The sequence below is a fragment of the Pseudorca crassidens genome, chromosome 3 (genome assembly GCF_039906515.1).
Source record: "Pseudorca crassidens isolate mPseCra1 chromosome 3, mPseCra1.hap1, whole genome shotgun sequence".
NCBI classification, from domain to species: domain Eukaryota; kingdom Metazoa; phylum Chordata; class Mammalia; order Artiodactyla; family Delphinidae; genus Pseudorca; species Pseudorca crassidens.
Genome location: NC_090298.1, coordinates 79,903,046 through 79,922,354, shown reverse-complemented (window position 1 = coordinate 79,922,354; position 19,309 = coordinate 79,903,046). Strand labels below are relative to the sequence as shown.

The following is a 19,309-nucleotide window of genomic DNA, read 5'->3' as shown; positions in this document are numbered from 1 at the left end:
TAAAGATACATGAAAACCTTTTTGATATCTATATACAATAAAATACATAAAATGGTTCATTTGATTATAGTGTTAGAGGTTAATGGTCTGGATTTTTCTCACATGTCCTGCCAACACCTAGAGTGCCTCATGTTTCATATGAAATTCAGGACAGCCAATCTGATCAAAGCAGTCAGAGAAATGGTAGGAAATGTAGGCCTTTTGGGGAAAAGACTAGAAAAGAGTAGATAGTAAATTATATGTATATGGAATGAGAAAAGAGTGACGATAGAGAAGTTTAGGTAGGAAAGAACATGTTGAGTTTAGAAATCTTAGAAGTTAAATTTAAGGAACAAAAGATTAAAAGAGTGAGAACAAACTATACTTTGGTCCAAGGACAAAAGGCACTTGTGAAATGTTATAAAATATTATAAACAAACTTTGTTTGCAGGTTTGGGAATCTGATTTAGACTATCCCCTTTATTTTGGGGAAAGAATGACTTGATTTTAAAGTAATCCATACTTGGGATATCTTTTGTATTACCTGCTTTTGGCTTTAGAAAGGCAATAATTGTAACTAAATTCTATTAATTAACATAGGAAATTAGCTCAGAAACCAATATAAACTTCACTATTATCTCACTGAATTCTCATAACAATCTTACAATCTGATATCATTATTTTCTGCATTGTACAGATAAGAAATTTAGAAGGTGAGGTAACTTACTAAGTCATGCTACCCACCCTCCCCTCACCCCACCCTCCGCCCCAGGAAAAACAAGGCAGTTGAAGAGGTAGGATTCAAACCCACGTCTATGACTCTAAAGTCTCTTACAGAGCTGCCATATGATCCAGCAATCCCAATCCAGACAAAACTATAAGTCAAAAATGTACATACACCCCTATGTTCATAACAGCACTATTTACAATAGCCAAGACATGGAAGCAACCTAAATGTCCACCAACAGAGGAATGGATAAAGAAGATGTGGTACATATATACAATGGAATACTACTCAGCAATAAAAAAGAATGAAATAATGCTATTTGCAGCAACATGGATTGATTTAGAGATTATCATACTAAGTGAAGTAAGTCAGAAAGAGAAAGACAAATACCATGGTATCACTTATATGTGGAATTTAAAACATGATACAAATGAACCTATCTTCAAAACAGAAATAGACTCACAGACACAGAGAACAGACTTGTGGTTGCAAAGGGGGAGGTGGGGTGGGAGAGGGATGGATTGGGAGTTTTGAATTAGCAGATGCAAACTATTATATATCGAATGGAGAAACAACAAGGTCCTACTGTATAGCACAGGGAACTATATTCAACATCCTGTGATAAACCATAATGGCAAAGAATGTAAAAAAGAATATATACATAGGTAAAGCTGAATCACTTTGCTGTACAGCAGAAACTAACACAACATTGTAAATCAACTATACCTCAATTAAAAAAAAAAAGCCTCAGACATTACAAGTCAATCTTTCTCTTTTATTTTCCTAAAAATAACTCAAGAGAGGGCAGACAGCAAAAGCAAGAACTATAATCCTGCAGCCTGTGGAACGAAAACCACATTAACAGAAAGATAGACAAGATGAAAAGGCAGAGGGCTATGTACCAGATGAAGGAACAAGATAAAACCCCAGAAAAACAACTAAATGAAGTGGAGATAGGCAACCTTCCAGAAAAAGAATTCAGAATAATGACAGTGAAGATGATCCAGGACCTCAGAAAAAGAATGGACGTAAAGATCAAGAAGATGCAAGAAATGTTTAACAAAGACCTAGAAGAATCAAAGAACAAACAAACAGAGATGAACAATACAATAACTGAAATGAAAACTACACTAGAAGGAATCAATAGCAGAATAACTGAGGCAGAAGAACGGATAAGTGACCTGGAAGACAGAATGGTGGAATTCACTGCTGCTAAACAGAATGAAGAAAAATGAATGAAAAGATATGAAGACAGCCTAAGAGACCTCTGGGACAACATTAAACACAACAACATTCGCATTAGAGGGGTCTCAGAAGGAGAAGACAGAGGGAAAGGACCCGAGAAAATATTTGAGGAGATTATAGTCGAAAACTTCCCTGACATGGGAAAATAAATAGCCACCCAAGTCCAGGAAGTGCAGCGAGTGCCATACAGGATAAACCCAAGGAGAAACATACCGAGACACATAGTAATCAAATTGGCAAAAATTAAAGACAAAGAAAAATTATTGGAAGCAGCAAGGGAAAAATGACAAATAACATACAAGGGAACTCCCATAAGGTTAACAGCTGATTTCTCAGCAGAAACTCTACAAGCCAGAAGGCAGTGGCATGATATACTTAAAGTGATGAAAGGGAAGACGCTACAACCAAGATTACTCTACCCAGCAAGGATCTCATTCAGATTTGATGGAGAAATCAAAATCTTAACACACAAGCAAAAGCTAAGAGAACTCAGCACCACCAAACCAGCTCCACAACAAATGCTAAAGGAACTTCTCTAAGTGGGAAACACTAGAGAAGAAAAGGACCTACAAAAACAAACCCAAAACAATTAAGAAAATGGTCATAGGAACATACATGTCGATAATTACCTTAAACGTGAATGGATTAAATGCTCCAACCGAAAGACACAGGCTTGCTGAATGGATACAAAAACAAGACCCATATATATGCTGTCTACAAGAGACCCACTTCAGACCTAGGGACACATACAGACTGAAGGTGAGAGGATGGAAAAAGTTATTCCATGCAAATGAAATCAAAAGAAAGCTGGAGTAGCAATACTCATATCAGATAAAATAGACTTTAAAATAAAGAATGTTACAAGAGACAAGGAAGGACACTACATAATGATCAAGGGATTAATCCAAGAAGAAGATATAACAAATATAAATATATATGCACCCAACACAGGAGCACCTCAATACATAAGGCAACTGCTAACAGCTATAAAAGGGGAAATCGGGCTTCCCTGGTGGTGCAGTGGTTGAGAGTCCACCTGCTGATGCAGGGGACATGCGTTCGTGCCCCGGTCCGGGAAGATCCCACATGCCGCAGAGCAGCTGGGCCCGTGAGCCATGGCCACTGAGCCTGCGCGTCCAGAGCCTGTGCTCCACAATGGGAGAGGCCACAGCAGTGAGAGGCCCGCGTACCGCAAAAAAAAAAAAAAAAAGAGGAAATCGACAGTAACACAATAATAGTGGGGGACTTTAACACCTCATGTACACCAATGGACAGATCATCCAAAATGAAAATAAATAAAGAAACAGAAGCTTTAAATGACACAATAGACCAGATAGATTTAATTGATATTTATAGGCCATTCCATCCAAAAACAGCAAATTACACTTTCTTCTCAAGTGTGCATGGAACATTCTCCAGGATAGATCACATCTTGGGTCACAAATCAAGCCTCAGTAAATTTAAGAAAATTGAAATCATATCAAGCATCTTTACTGACCACAACGCTATGAGATTAGAAATGAATTACAGGGTAAAAAATGTAAAAAACACAAACACATGGAGGCTAAACACTACATTACTAAATAACCAAGAGATCACTGAAGAAATCAAAGAGGAAATTAAAAAATACCTAGAGACAAATGACAATGAAAACACGATGGTCCAAAACCTGTGGGATGCAGCAAAAGCAGTTCTAAGAGGGAAGTTTATAGCTATACAAGCCTACCTCAAGAAACAACAAAAATCTCAAATAGACAATCTAACCTTACACCTAAAGGAACCAGAGAAAGAAGAACAAACAAAACCCAAAGTTAGCAGAAGGAAAGAAATCATAAAGGTCAGAGCAGAAATAAATGACATCAATAAATTTATCAATAAAACTAAAAGCTGGTTCTTTGAGAAGATAAACAAAATGCATACACCATTAGCCAGACTCATCAAGAAAAAGAGGGAGAGGACCCAAATCAATAAAATTAGAAATGAAAAAGGAGAAGTTACAACAGACACCACAGAAATACAAAGCCTCCTAAGAGACTACTACAAGCAACTCTATGCTAATAAAATGGACAACCTAGAAGAAATGGACAAATTCTTAGAAAGGTATAACCTTCCAAGACTGAACCAGGAAGAAATAGAAAATATGAACAGACCAATCACAAGTAATGAAATTGAAACTGTGATTAAAAATCTTCCAATGAAGGAAGTCCAGGACCAGATGGCTTCACAGGTGAATTCTATCAAACATTTAGAGAAGAGCTAACACCCATCCTTCTCACACTCTTCCAAAATATTGCAGAGGAAGGAACACTCTGAAACTCATTCTATGAGGCCACCATAACCCTGATACCAAAACCAGACAAAGATACTACAAAAAAAGAAAATTACAGACCAATATCACTGATGAATATAGATGCAAAAATCCTCAACAAAATACTAGCAAACAGAATCCAACAACACATTAAAAGGATCATACACCATGATCAAGTGGGATTTATCCCAGGGATGCAAGGATTCTTCAATATACGCAAATCAATCAATGTGATACACCATATTAACAAATTGAAGGATTAAAAACCATATGATCATCTCAAAAATCTAGAAAAAGCTTTTGACAAAATTCAACACCCATGTATGATAAAAACTCTCCAGAAAGAGGGCATAGAGGGAACCTACCTCAACATAATAAAGGCCATATACGACAAACCCACAGAAAACATTATTCTCAATGGTGAAAAACTGAAAGCATTTCCTCTAAGATCAGGAACAAGACAAGGATGTCCACTCTCACCACTATTATTCAACATAGTTTTGCAAGTCCTAGCCATGGCAATCAGAGAAGAAAAAGAAATAAAAGGAATACAAATTGGAAAAGAAGAAGGAAAACTGTCACTGTTTGCAGATGACATTATACTATACATAGAGAATCCTAAAGATGCCACCAGAAAACTACTAGAGCTAATCAATGAATTCGGTAAAGTTGCAGGATACAAAATTAATGCACAGAAATCTCTTGCATTCCTATACACTAATGATGAAAAATCTGAAAGAGAAATTAAGGAAACACTTCTATTTACCATTGCAACAAAAAGAATAAAATACCTAGGAATAAATCTACCTAGGGAGACAAAAGACCTGTATGCAGAAAAGTATAAGACACTGATGAAAGAAATTAAAGATGATACCAACAGATGGAGAGATATACCATGTTCTTGGATTGGAAGAATCAATATTGTGAAAATGAGTATACTGCCCAAAGCAATCTACAGATTCAATGCAATCCCTATCAAATCACCAGTGGCATTTTTTACAGAACTAGAGCAAAAAATCTTAAAATTTGTATGGAGACACAGAAGACCCCGAATAGCCAAAGCAGTCTTGAGGGAAAAAAATGGAGCTGGAGGAATCAGACTCCCTGACTTCAGACTATACTACAAATCTACGGTAATGAAGACAATATGGTACTGGCACAAAAACAGAAACATAGATCAATGGAACAAGATAGAAAGCCGAGAGATAAACCCACACACCGATGGTCAACTAATTGATGACAAAGGAAGCAAGGATATACAATGGAGAAAAGACAGTCTCTTCAATAAGTGGTGCTGGGAAAACTGGACAGCTACATATAAAAGAATGAAATTAGAACACTCCTTAACACCGTACACAAAAATAAACTCAAAATGGATTCAAGACCTAAATGTAAGACTGGACACTATAAAACTCTTAGAGGAAAATATAGGAAGAACACTCTTTGACGTAAATCACAGCAAGATCCTTTTTGATCCACCTCCTAGATTAATGGAAATAACAACAAAAATAAACAAATGGGACCTAATGAAACTTAAAAGCTTTTGCACAGCAAAGGAAACCATAAACAAGACGAAAAGACAACCGTCAGAATGGGAGAAAATGTTTGCAAACAAAACGACGGACAATGGATTAATCTCCAAAATATATAATCAGCTCATGCAGCTCAATATTAAAGAAACAAACAACACAATCCAAAAATGGGCAGAAGACCTAAATAGACATTTCTCCAAAGAAGACATACAGATGGCCAAGAAGCACATGAAAAGCTGCTCAACATCACTAATTATTAGAGAAATGCAAATCAAAACTACAATGACGTATCACCTCACACCAGGTAGAATGGGCAACATCAGAAAATCTACAAACAACAAATGCTGGAGAGGGTGTGGAGAAAAGGGAACCCTCTTGCACTGTTGGTGGGGATGTAAATTGATACTGCCACTATGGAGAACAGTATGGAGGTTCCTTAAAAAACTAAAAGTAGAATTACCATATGATCCAGCAATCCCACTACTGGGCATATACCCAGAGAAAACTATAATTCAAAAAGACACATGCACCCCAATATTCATTGCAGCACTATTTACAATAGCCTGGTCACGGAAGCAAGCTAAATGCCCATCAACAGACGAATGGATAAAGAAGAAGTGGTACATATATATATACAATGGAGTATTACTCAGCCAGAAAAAGGAACGAAATTGAGTCATTTGTTGAGACGTGGATGGATCTAGAGACTGTCATACAGAGTGAAGTAAGTCAGAAAGAGAAAAACAAATATTGTATATAAACGCATGTATGTGGAACCTAGAAAAATGGTACAGATGAACTGGTTTGCAGGGCAGAAGTTGAGACACAGATGTAGAGAACAAATGTATGGACACCAAGGGGGGAAAGCCATGGTGGGTGGGGATGGTGGTGTGCTGAATTGGGCAATTGGGATTGACATGTATACACTGATGTGTATAAAACTGATGACTAATAAGAACCTGCTGTATAAAAAAATAAATTAAATTAAATTTAAAAAAACTCAATAAAATGTACCTTGATGGGATTGTTTTCTTTCTTTCTTTCTTTTTTTGTTATCCTTCAGAGGATGTTTCTAATCAGGAGGGTTAAAAGCCGTAAAGTAATCTGACATTTTAAATTGGATAGAAGAAAGAACTTTGTTATGTACCTTTTATTACTGTCCTTTGTTCTGAGAATAAGAGGTAATTGACAGAACACTTGAAGCTTTCCAATCATCTACCCTCCCATGTCTGGTTTGATAAGTATGTAGTTTGCATATACATACTATAACTTAGAGCTGTAAGAATTCATGCTATATTGAGGTGACTTGTGTCATCATTGTTTTAGGGTTTTTGTTTTTGTTTTTGCGGTACACGGGCCTCTCACTGTTGTGGCCTCTCCCGTTGCGGAGCACAGGCTCCGGACGCGCAGGCTCAGCGGCCATGGCTCACGGGCCCAGCCGCTCCGCGGCATGTGGGATCTTCCTGGACCGGGGCACGAACCCACATCCCCTGCATCGGCAGGCGGACTCTCAACCACTGCGCCACCAGGGAAGCCCTGTTTTAGGGTTTTTAAAAATAGACTTGATTGTATCACAACTGTATAAATTCTTAACTGATTCACAGAAGAGTGCTAAGCTTGGTAGTTTTTTATATCTACATTGTAGACAGTTAATCATGTATTATTTTGTAGTTCTTGGACATAAACAAAAATTTTATTTATTGACTAAATATGTTTATAGGGAAAGTAGAGACTTTCTGGTTTATTATGTTAACACATCTTATTAATAAAACTAAATAATCACAGAATGATAGAGAAAGGAAATGAATGATGTCACATCAAAAATATATGCAATGTAATATATCTGTCAGCTTTTTTGCTATGGGTCTGAAGGATGAGTCTGAAGGTAAGATGTTATTCAGAAAAATGCTTATTGAGAAACACTTGGTGCTGGAAGAGCAATTCACTTTATTTTCTGTTTATTGTTCTCAAGTCTCCACAGTTTAGTAGCATATATTTTTATTAGTTTGTATTATACAGCATGTTCACAAGAAAGAGACACAAAGATGCACTGAAAGAAAGCAAACAGGAAAGTGGATAGGCAGATACACAATAGAAAAAAGAATTCAGAACATTCGAGATTTTACTAAGTAGGGGAACTGGTTGCATGCTGTAGCTAAAATCTATGAGAAAGAGATAATTCAGAATTTAGCATAAGCCTCTCTTTGTGATAAAACATATCAGGGCTAGTTTCAGTGTTCCAGATTAATTTCCCTCTCACGAAAGCATATTTACCGGCCTGCCATTGTCATAGTTCTCCTTCTCAAAATTAAATTCCTTTTAGCTAGCATTTTCCTGTGGAAAATATACATAACAGTGTGCCTAGATGGAATTCAGAGGAGAACAAAAGATAAGAAAAGTTTTCCAGGTCATGAAAGTCAAACATAAAGACTGTGCTCTGAACTTCAGAGCCTATAATTCATGTGTTTTTTCCTCATTAGGTAGCTCAGTGGATCGCAAAGCGAGATCCTGCTTGTATGAGCAGCTTCAGTATCACCTGAGAACTTGTTAGAGATGCAAGTTCTCTGGCCTCACCTGGGGTCTACTGAATCAGAACATCTGAGAGTGGGGTCCAGCAACCTGTGTTTTAACAAACCCTTCAAATGATTCTGGTTCATGTTGTGAGAACTTTGGGGTTGGGCCCTTGCTAATTCACAGTGTAGCTCTTAAAACAGTAGCAAAGGTACCAGTTGGAAACTATTAAGAAATTCAGATTCTTGGGCCCTGCGCCAGATCCAGGGAATCAGAATGTGCATTTTAACTAGATCCTCAGATGATTTCTCTGCATGTTAAATTTTGGGAAGCGCAGGGCTAGCCATTCTCTCATGGTTTTCAGCCTTGGGTGCATAATGAAACCACCTGGGGATGTTTAAAAACTAACTCCAAGGCTTCCCTGGTGGTGCAGTGGTTAAGAATCCACCTGCCAATGCAGGGGACACAGGTTTGAGCCCTGGTCCGGGAAAAATCCCTACATGCCGCAGAGCAACTAAGCCCATGCACAACTACTGAAGCCCGAGCGCCTAGAGCCTGTGCTCTGCAAGAAGAGAAGGCACTGCAATGAGAAGCCTGCTTGCCACAACTAAAGAAAGCCCACGTGCAGCACCGAAGACCCAATGCAGCGAAAAATAAATAAATAAATTTATTTAAAAAAAAAGGCTACCTCCAGAGATTCTGATTTAATTGTCCTGGGATGTTGTCTAGACACCAGGGATTTTTTTTCAAAGCTCCCTGGGTGATTCTAGTGGGCAGGCAAGATTGAGAACCACTCCTTTAAGCTCTCAAACAGAGTTTATTTACTTTTGTTTTTGACAAGCTTCTTTATATGATTTTAAAGTTTGCAGGATATCTTAATCTTCAGCTACATAGTAGAAGAAGAATATCCCGGGTAAGAGAAGTGATTATTTCACTTTACTCTGAATGATCATATCACACCCAAAGCACTGCCTTTAGCTCTGGGCTCCCTTCTGGAGAAGAATGTAGAAAAACTAGAGCATGTTTAGAGGGGTTGGACCAAGAGAAGCAATGCAAATCATTCCTCTGAGAAATGGTTACAGGAATTTATACTGTTTAGGCAGCCGGAATGATCTTTTTAAGCATAAATCAGGTTTTATCACGTTCGTGCCTGTCACTTGCCTTTGGATTTGGAAAGAAATCTAAGCCTTTTACCAAGTCCCTACATGATCTGGTGCTGCGTACCTCTTCCACCTCACCTCACGCTCCTTGCTCCTCTCATTTCTCACCTCTCCAGCCACTGTTGTGTTCCTAGGTCACTTTGAGAGTTTTCTCATCTGAGAGGAAATTCACCTTCTGTTCCTTCTGCCTAAAGTGATTTTCCCTTGGCTTTTCCCATGGATGGAGCTTCAACTTTCAGGTCTCTACTCAGATACGGTGCTTCCTCATGTACTTGGTCTCTCCTAGTACCTTTCCGGAACAAAAGCCTAGTTAGGTTCTGCCTGATAACTCCTGTGATCTGTAATTATCTTGTTTACTTATTTACTTTCTTGTTTATTATCTTCCTTCCTAGAATGTGAGTTTGATGAGGACAGGGACCTTATTGGATTTATTCATTACTATAATCCCAGTGTCTAGAGTGGTGCCCAGCACAAAGTAGGGGGTAAATAATAATTCACTGAATGGCTGAAAAATGAAGGAAAAGAGAAAACTTTGGGTACCATGATAGTTATTTTCAAATATTTAAAAAACTGTAACTGGAAAGGAGTTCAGATTTGAATGGCTATCACTAAAACCAAAAGATGAACATTGTAAGGGGACTAATAGATAAAAAAAATTCACAAAGCTGAAAGGAGCAATAGGCAGCCAGAGGAAGAATTAAGTTGTCATAGTAGATGCGTACAGGATTCAGGTGGTTGGCATTCGACAGAGTTGTCAATGAGGAGAATTGAACATTTGCAAGGTGATTGGTTTCAATGATCACTGATGTCCTATTCAATCTCATGACTCTAAGAAAAAGAAAATGAAGGAGGGCTGCTAGGGACAGGTGCAATGTCAGTGTTGAGAAGATAGAGCAGATGGAGAAAGGCAGGAACATTTCAAAAGTCAGGCTCAAGACTTGAAAAGGACTATAATAGAGCCTGATTTTTGTGTGTGTGTTAGAGCAAACAGCTCTATGCTCATCAGTAGCTCTGAAGGCTACCACTACATCACTGCACAATATCATTCATAGAAACATTTATATTTTCCTTTTTAAACAGTGTGACATATTCATTGTCATTTTTCACTTTGTAAAAATACTGTAAATGTTGCATATTTTATTCATCATTTGCCTTTACTATTTCTATGGCTTTTGAGTATACATCATATAAGTAATCATTTATGAAACCAATCTTATATGAATATCTTTGAAGTGAAATATTCATGCACCCTTATGATTAGGCTATAAAGATAAATTCCTAGTAATGAAAATAATAGTTTCACGGGTATTCAAGTATTTAAGGCTTTAATAATCGTTATTTATAATGATAAATTTGAGTCGTTAATATTCTTTGTTTAAAGAGTCAGGTAAAGTCAGTGATTTATTTTGGAAAGAATTCTACCCAACATAATTAAAAGAGTTTGGGCGTGTAAAATTATGAAGTCAACTTTCAAAAAAAGTCAATTATCCAGCTATGTCTATTCACCAAGGGTCCCATAGCCTAGATGCTACACTCTTTGTCTAAATTCTTTTTTTTCTTTTGGCCGCACCGGACAGCTTGCGGGATCAAACCTGGGCCATCGCAGTGAAACCGCTGAGTCCCAACCATTGGACTGCCAGGGAATTCCCTTGTCTAAATTTGTTACAGGGATTTATATTGATTGAATAGAAATGTGTTTAATACTATAGATAATATACATATAATCTCATTGGCCTTATTTGCACTGTCTACTCCATCGGTGGAAATGCACTGTCATAATTAAGTTGAACTCTTTTCTAGTAAGGAAAAAGAGATTATTGGGCTAAAATATTTCACTCATTGCTCTGTACTGTATCCATATATTGAATAGATGTTTCAACCTTCACTTCATTTTTTTTTTTTTTTTTTTGCTGTACACGGGCCTCTCACTGTTGTGGCCTCTCCCGTTGCAGAGCACAGGCTCCGGACGCACAGGCTCAGCGGCCATGGCTCACGGGCCTAGCCGCTCCGCAGCATGTGGGATCTTCCCGGACTGGGGCACGAACCCGTGTCCCCTGCATTGGCAGGCGGACTCTCAACCACTGCGCCACCAGGGAAGCCCATTCACTTCATTTTGATATTTAGACTTATTCCTCATGTTTCCAGTCAGCAAATCTCATCAGAAGGGTTCAGTGGAAATTCCATAGGAAGACCTGGTACCAACCAAATATTAAGTTTATTTCTAAGGGTAGCTTTATCTCACTTTGGATATTCATCTGTTTCTTTTTTGTTGTTGCCATACGCTCTGTGTTATCATTAAATTTTTTTGTCAATGAGCTCAATGCTTACAACTGAATTTGGGCAATTAGTTACTGGAATGGCTGATGGAGTCTCTAACAGAGAATTGGAGTCTGACTAATCAACAGGTTTACAGCAGTTAAATTACAGTTTACCATTGCAACTGCCAATTACCTTGTTCGAACTTTGGAGGAGGATTTATTAACCAGCTGATAACATGGCCTGTGCTTTTTTTTTTTCCCTATATCATGATGAAATCATCAGGGATCTCTCTGAATCCTCACATCTTCTAGGTTACATTTAATTATCTGTGTTCTTCACTCTGTTTAGTCCTTTGCCAAATTTACTGTTTTTACTTTATATTATCTCCTGAATTTGGTGTTTTTTCCTGTAACTATATCCTGTAACTATAGTCCTCTGTCTCATTCTCATTACCTCTTGCTTGAATTATCAATTAATACAATGTTTACTGGGAATGGAGTTGAAAAAAATAATAATTATTGAGGACTTTCTGTAAGCTAGGCATCATATAGACATGTTTCAAACATTATCTAACTTTTACCAGAAATTGTGGAAGTTAGATTATTCTTCATATTTTACATATGGGGAAACTGAGGTGCCAAGATGTTCTACACTGTAGACAATGTCTAGTTTGAACCTACTTGTGCTTGCTTTACAACTCTCTCCACAGTACCACACACACTATCTCCACAGTTAGTCTAAGTGCCTACTATGTTCCAGAAGTTAAATTGTGTAGGATCTGTGGATATGAAAAGAATAAGATACAATCCTTTTCCTGGGTGAGCGCATATTTCAGAAGGGAAGCAGGCTTATACACGCATAATATAATTCTGAAACACAAGTATATTTGGGAAGGGGTAGAATGAGCAGACTCAGAAAATAAGGAGATGGTTGTGAGGACTGAAGAAAAGAGGAAGTGGTCCTTTTTCTTTGCTGAAACCTGGGTTTCAAAGTAACAACTGACTGGCAGACATACGGTCCAGCTGGATACAGGGGCTCAACCAATGCCAAGTGGGACTGTGGTTTCTCTTTCTATCTCTCATCTCTACATTGTCCTAGTTGACTTTGACCCCAGGAGAGCTCTCCCTCATGATCAGCAGCAGGTGTTAATTTTGTGGTCTGTTCTTCAAATGCCATGCAAAAGAGTACAAACCTTTGTCCTTGGATTCCTAGTAGTGTCTCTTTGTCTCTAATTGGACCAGGGGCCCATCATTGAGTCAATAAGTCTTGCCCAGGGTAATGTGCCATGCTGATTGGCTTAGGTCTGTGTCACACACCATCCCCAAGCTATCTGTGGCAGCTCACCTGGAACCCATGTGCTGAGAGCGAGAATTAGCATCAGGGCACTGTTACCAAGAGAAACACATGAGTCCTGGGTGGTAAAAACAGCCATTCACTAATGTCATTGTTCTCCGTACATGCTGGCTTTTCCAATGTTCTTTTTTCACTTCAGACCCAGTTAAATGCACCAATGCCATCTTAATTCAATTCCATTCAACAATCAAGTACTGAGTACCTGTTTTATGCCTGGACCTGTGTTAGTCCCTGGAGAAATATAACTGAAAAAGACGTGGATCCTACTTTCGAGAAGCTCATAGGCAAGAAAACATTTAACCTCTCTTCTTTCAATAACTAATTTATATTTTCTTGTATTTTATTGACATAATTTAATCTTTTGCCTTCATCAGTAGTAGGTTTATCTGCTTTACATAGTAGGTTTCTGGAAGACAGGAACTTGCCCTTTTTAGCTTGTTTTGTACTAATTCTCATCTTTTCAGACAACTACTTCCAATGGACATTACTTTTTCAAGGGCTAAAAGGATATTAAGAATTCAGGAAGTTTATGTTTAGCTTAAAGTAGTGTCACACACATTGGTAACTAACAGATCAAAGTAATGGGCAGGAACTCAACAACCTTCTTTGTGAACCGTTTTACTATTTAACTACTTCTGTTCTTAAAGCACCAGAGTATCTATTGATACTTTTTCCTTAATCTGTCACATAAACTGTCAGATTTTACATATTTTTATGATGCAGCTCATTTTGTCTTCAAAAATTTAAAAAGCTTCTTACCAAAGCATGTGCCGTGTGGCATGACCTCCTGACAATCCAACCAAACCTTATCATTATTATTTTTTTTTAAAGAGACTTCAGGGGCTTCCCTGGTGGTGCAGTGGTTAAGAATCCCCTGCCAAGGGAGGGGACACAGGTTCGAGCCCTGGTCTGGGAAGATCCCATATGCCGCGGGGCAACTAAGCCCGTGCACCACAACTACTGAAGCCCACGTGCCACAACTTCTGAAGCCTGCGCACCTAGAGCCTGTGCTCCGCAACAGGAGAAGCCATCGCAATGAGAAGCCCGCACACCGCAACGAAGAGTAGCCCCTGCTAGCTGCAACTAGAGAAAGCCCGTGCACAGCAACGAAGACCCAATGCAGACAAAAAAACAAACAAATAAATCTATAAAATAAATAAATAAAAATAAAAGACACTTCAGGAGACACTACAGAGCCAAGAATTACGTGTTTTCATGTTGATAAACTATTTATGAAATAGTCAAGAATATTACTTGTTCTTAATTATGTAACTTAAATAATGCAAGCTCTCAAAGGAAATGTATTTTCTGTTTGCCTTAATTATTATTTGTAGCCCCCTGGATCCAGATCTTTGTAATTAGTTCTTACATTCTTTCCAATGTCCATCGTGACATTTTTTCCCCCTTGTGTTTGTTAGTATCTATAGGTATAAATATACATATATACATATGTCAGTATGTATTTGTCTATTAAGCTTTATCTGGTTAAAACAAAAACACTGCAAAAACACTAAGACAAACATGAATAGTACCATTTCACAAAGAGGGAGCAGAGTTTAACTGATTGACCTGAAGTCTCTTAATTAGTTTCCCAGGTGGCAGTGGAAAGAAGTCCTTCTTGATGTATGTTTCAAATAAAGGTACTTAAAAGTTTTTGCTTTTTATGTTTATGTGCATGCTATTAGGTGCATACAAGTTCGTAAATATTATTTCTTCTTTGTGGATTGTTCCTTTTATTATTATACACATTTCTTCTTTGTCTTGGGTGACGGCTTTTAACCTTATTTTGCCTGATATTAATACTGTTAAACAAGCTTTTTACAGGTCTAGTATTTTGATAATATCTCTGTTCCTTTCCTTTTATTTTCAATTTGACTTCATTTTTATTAAGCTTTTTTGAAAGCAAAGTATAGGTTGGAATTAAAGAAAAATCCACAGATAATTGCTATAATTAGAACTTCGCAATTCTTTTTGTGGCAGTTTGTATGTTTGGACTTATTTCTGCTATCTTTGTATTTTGTGGTTACAATTCTTTTTCTTTTTACCCTCCTTGCTTTCTGTTAGATTGAAAATTTTTCCTTATTCTGTTATTTGAAAGCTATAACTTGTATTTTTATTGTTCTAGTGTTACTCTTAAAATGTTAAGATACATTTTTTTTCTAAATGGGCCTTCCATTATTTAGTATTTCTATTCTTTTCCCTAAACATGACAAAGGTATTAGTATACTTTAAGTATGCATTGAGCATCCTCCTGCAACTTTATTATTATTTAGAATTTTACTTTTTACCATTTAATCCCATAAATGTGTTATTTTTATTTTAATATTATTAAAATAGCTGACATTTTATAAACTTCTATGGTTTGTTTTTAATTTTTATTTTATTAATTTTTTTATACAGCAGCTTATTAGTCATCAATTTTATACACATCAGTGTATACATGTCAATCCCAATTGCCCAATTCATCACCCCCGCCACCCCCCTGCTGCTTTCCCCTATGGTTTGTATTTCTTTTGGTTATTAACATAAAGTTCTTTTAGTGCAGGTCTGTGGATGTTAAACTCTTATAGTCTTTGTCTGAAAATATCTTTTTGTTACTTTCACTACTGAATGTTGGTTTTAATAAGAAGTTAATGATGGTTCAAATTATTGTTGCCCTATATTTAATGTGTCATTTTCCTCTGGCTGCTTTCAGGATTTATTTGTCATCTTTGGTTTTCAGCAGTTTGACTCTCAAGTGCCATAGATAGTTTTCTTCATAGTAGTCCTACTTGGAGATCCTTGAGATAACTGAATCTGTAAGTTGATATTTTTATTAAATTTAGAAAATTTTCACCACTTTTTATTCAAAATATTTTTCTGTTTTATTCTCTCTTCTGTTGCTATGACTCCACTTACATATATATATATATGTACACACATATATATACATAAACATACATATACATATATATATATATATATATATACACACACATATATATATATATTTTTAGGCCTTTTCATATTGTCCAACAGGCCTCTGAAGTTCTAATCTCTTAAAAAATTTAAAAAAAATTTTTCTGTTCTTCAGATTGTATTATTTCTATTGACCAAACTTCAAGTTCATTGGCTTACTACTGTCACCTTCATTCTGCTATTAAACCCATCCAAATATATATTTTTTTAAATTTCAGATGTTATGTTTTTCAGTTCTAGAATTTCCATCTTTTAAATTTATTTATTGTGCTTATATTTATTTATTGTGCACATATTTTCCTTTATGTACTTGAGCATAGTTATAATACCTGCTTTGAAAACCATGTCTGTTATTTCCAATTTATGATCATCAAGGATTGGTCTCTGTTTATTATACTTTTCTCTTGAAAATGGATATTTTCCTGGTTGAGTAATTTTGGATTTTATACTAGATATTGTGAAATGTTATGTTGTGCAAACTCTGTTATATTCCTCCAAAGAGTGTTGATTTTTGTATTTTAGCAGACATTAACTTGGTTGCACTCAAATTGCAAACTCTGACTTTTGGGAAATCTTAGACTGGGTTCTTTTATCTTTAGTGGAGTCTGTCCAATGCATGCATGTTTCAGGGATTAGCCAGAGATTTGTGCAGAGTCTAAACACAGAATTTGAGGCTTTCCTTCTCCGTTTTCTTTTTTTCTAGAATTCCCCCCTTCCCACTTTCCAGTGTCTGTGGTTGCTCTGAACTCTGTCTTCTGATTCCTCAGGCAAGAAGGATTGTGGTTTTTCTACTGGAGTTTTAGCCACCTTGTTCAACATCAACTTATTTTTGCCCTCAGGCTAAAGGTTGTAAAACAAATGGGAACCTCCACCCTTGCTTTGGTTTGCTCTCCAGTGCCTTCAGTTTGTTGCTTTTAGTATTTTGTCGAGAGTTTACAGTTGTTATATGCAGGAGCGTCAGATGCGGTAAAAGCTTACACACCCATGTCATAAGGGGAACTGTGATCAGTTCTTAATATGAACTTGATCTTATATCCTTTGTGCCTACTTTGGTGTCATGATGTCTTGTTATTTCTGCATGGATGATGTACCCTTATTTCTCTTTGAAATCCTCCAAATATTATTTCAAACTCATTTTTATGTTTTATGAAATAAATTCCACTTCAAATATAATTTATTTTTCTCATTGCTTTTTTTCAGCTTCTCATTTTAAAAAAATTTGTTTTAGAATTTGCAGGCTTATTTTGAGTGCTTTTGTTTTCTCTATTCCCTGTATTATTGGGCTGTTTTATGTGTTTTGTTTGTTTTATTTAGTTTTTTTTTTTTGGCCATGCTGCGAGGCTTGTGGGATCTGAATTCCTCAACCAGCGACTGAACCCAGGCCATGGTAGTGAAAGCTGAGCCCTAACCACTGGACTGCCAGGAAACTCCCTGTTTTATGGCACCCACTTAGTTCTCTGGGTGCCCAGTTGAAAACTAGGATTTATAAACATACTTCAATAATATACGGGAGTATGGAAGACCTAGTAAGCAGTTTAGCTGAGCTTCTAGTAGCAAGATTGTACTTTTCCTTGGGCTCACAGCTACCAATAAGCTACAGCCCCCACCAGCAAGTCTGCCAAATTTTTTCTCCTCTTCCTTTCACATGTGAGAGAACTCACATCAGGCCCTGATTTCAAGTAGCGACACTACTGTTCCTATCTTGCATGAAATACTTTTAGCTCCTCTTCTTCCACAGGAATCAAATTCCCGGTGGCTGTTGCTCTATTTTGACCTGGATGGAAACCCCCATCTACTCTTTGGATAGTCTGGATATTATCTTTTCTATAAATCTGAGTATGTCTTTTTGATCTCTCTTAGTATTTCACCCATTATTGCTATGTGTTTGGAGTAGATGGTGTTTATAAAGCATGACCTCATTGCAAAGTTTGCCCCTGAAGTTGACAAGTCCTTTTGTCTTGTCTACTATATGCAGCAACGCTTCTATATATTCTTTTGCTTCCCCATTTTGTGTTTGTCAGAAAAAACATTTAGTTTCCTTTCCATGTTCTGCTTAAGCCAGTAGATGCAATCTTATTTGTGTGAAGCAGGCCTCCTGATTTTTAGAATTAAGGTCAAGAAGATGGAGTTAGTGAGTATTTATATGTGAGGTGAGATATCAAGGGGAGGAAGGGATGATATTTTTGAAAAGGAGACATTATAATTTGGGTGTTAAGATAATAGGATGTGGCCAAGATGGAGTAGGGAGACCCTGTGCTCACCTCTTTCCATGGGCATACCAAAATTATAATTATTTACAGAGTAACAATTGATGAGAATGACCTGAAGACGAGCAGAAAAGGTTTTCTACAACAAAAGGTATACAGAAGGAACCACAATGAGATGGGTAGGAGGGGCAGAGGCACAATACGGTCCAGGTAGGCAACCCACAAATAGGAGGTTGATCACAACTGCAGAGGTCCTCCCCAAGGAGTGAGGAGTCCAAGCCCCACATTGGGCTCCACAGCCTGGCAGTTCTGCATCAGGAAGATGAGCCCCGAGAATGTCTGGCTTTCAAGGCTGGTGGGGCTTGTATACAGGAGAGCCAGTGGGCTATAGGAAACAGAGAATCTGCTCTTAAAGGGCACATGCAAAATCTCACACATTCCAAGACCCAGGGCAGAAGCAGTAATTTGAAAGGAGCTTGGATGAAACCCACCTGCTGATCTTGGGGAGCCTCCCAAAGAGGCAGGAGGCAACTGGGACTCCTCTTGGGACATAGACACTGGTGGCAGTCACTTTGGGGAGCTCATTTTACTATGAGGACACTGGTGCCAGAAAGCACCATTTTGGAGTTCTCCTGCTAGTCCATTAGCACTGGGGGCTTACCTGCTTACCAGCCACTCAGCAGCAGTCTCAAGACCCCCTGCCCCTGCCCCCAGGCCCTGCAGCTGGTTGCCCCAGGACTTGGCCCCCCACCACCAGCAGGGGGGCACTATCCCTGGGATCCTCTGGGCCCCACTGCCAGCTGTGCCAGGACCTGGACCAACCCACCAGAGGGCTGGCAACCTCCAGACAATGCAGGGCTGGCCGCCACTGGCTGGGGCTAGAGCTGCAAACCAGGATGCCCACAGTAGTTGGCCCTTCCACAACAGAAGGACAGGCACAGCTCTCATGGGGACACCCCTAGAGCATATAGCTCTGGTGATCAGAGGGGAGTGTGCTGCTGGGCCCCATAGGATGTCTCCTACCTAAGGCCACTTCTCCAAGAATCAATCTACCTAATACATAAAAATCA

The 19,309-nt window shown here is 38.0% G+C and overlaps 1 long non-coding RNA gene across 1 annotated transcript in view; it reads left to right on the top strand.

Moving 5' to 3' along the window:
* Positions 1 to 18,219, top strand: part of LOC137221524 (uncharacterized) — a 28,555-nt gene extending 10,336 nt beyond the window's left edge. Inside the window, exons 3-5 of the long non-coding RNA XR_010942051.1 lie at positions 14,662 to 14,714; positions 15,770 to 15,872; positions 16,736 to 18,219. This is a non-coding gene — a long non-coding RNA (uncharacterized lncRNA). The remainder of the gene's footprint in view (positions 1 to 14,661; positions 14,715 to 15,769; positions 15,873 to 16,735) is intronic.
* The last annotated feature ends 1,090 nt before the right edge of the window (positions 18,220 to 19,309 follow it).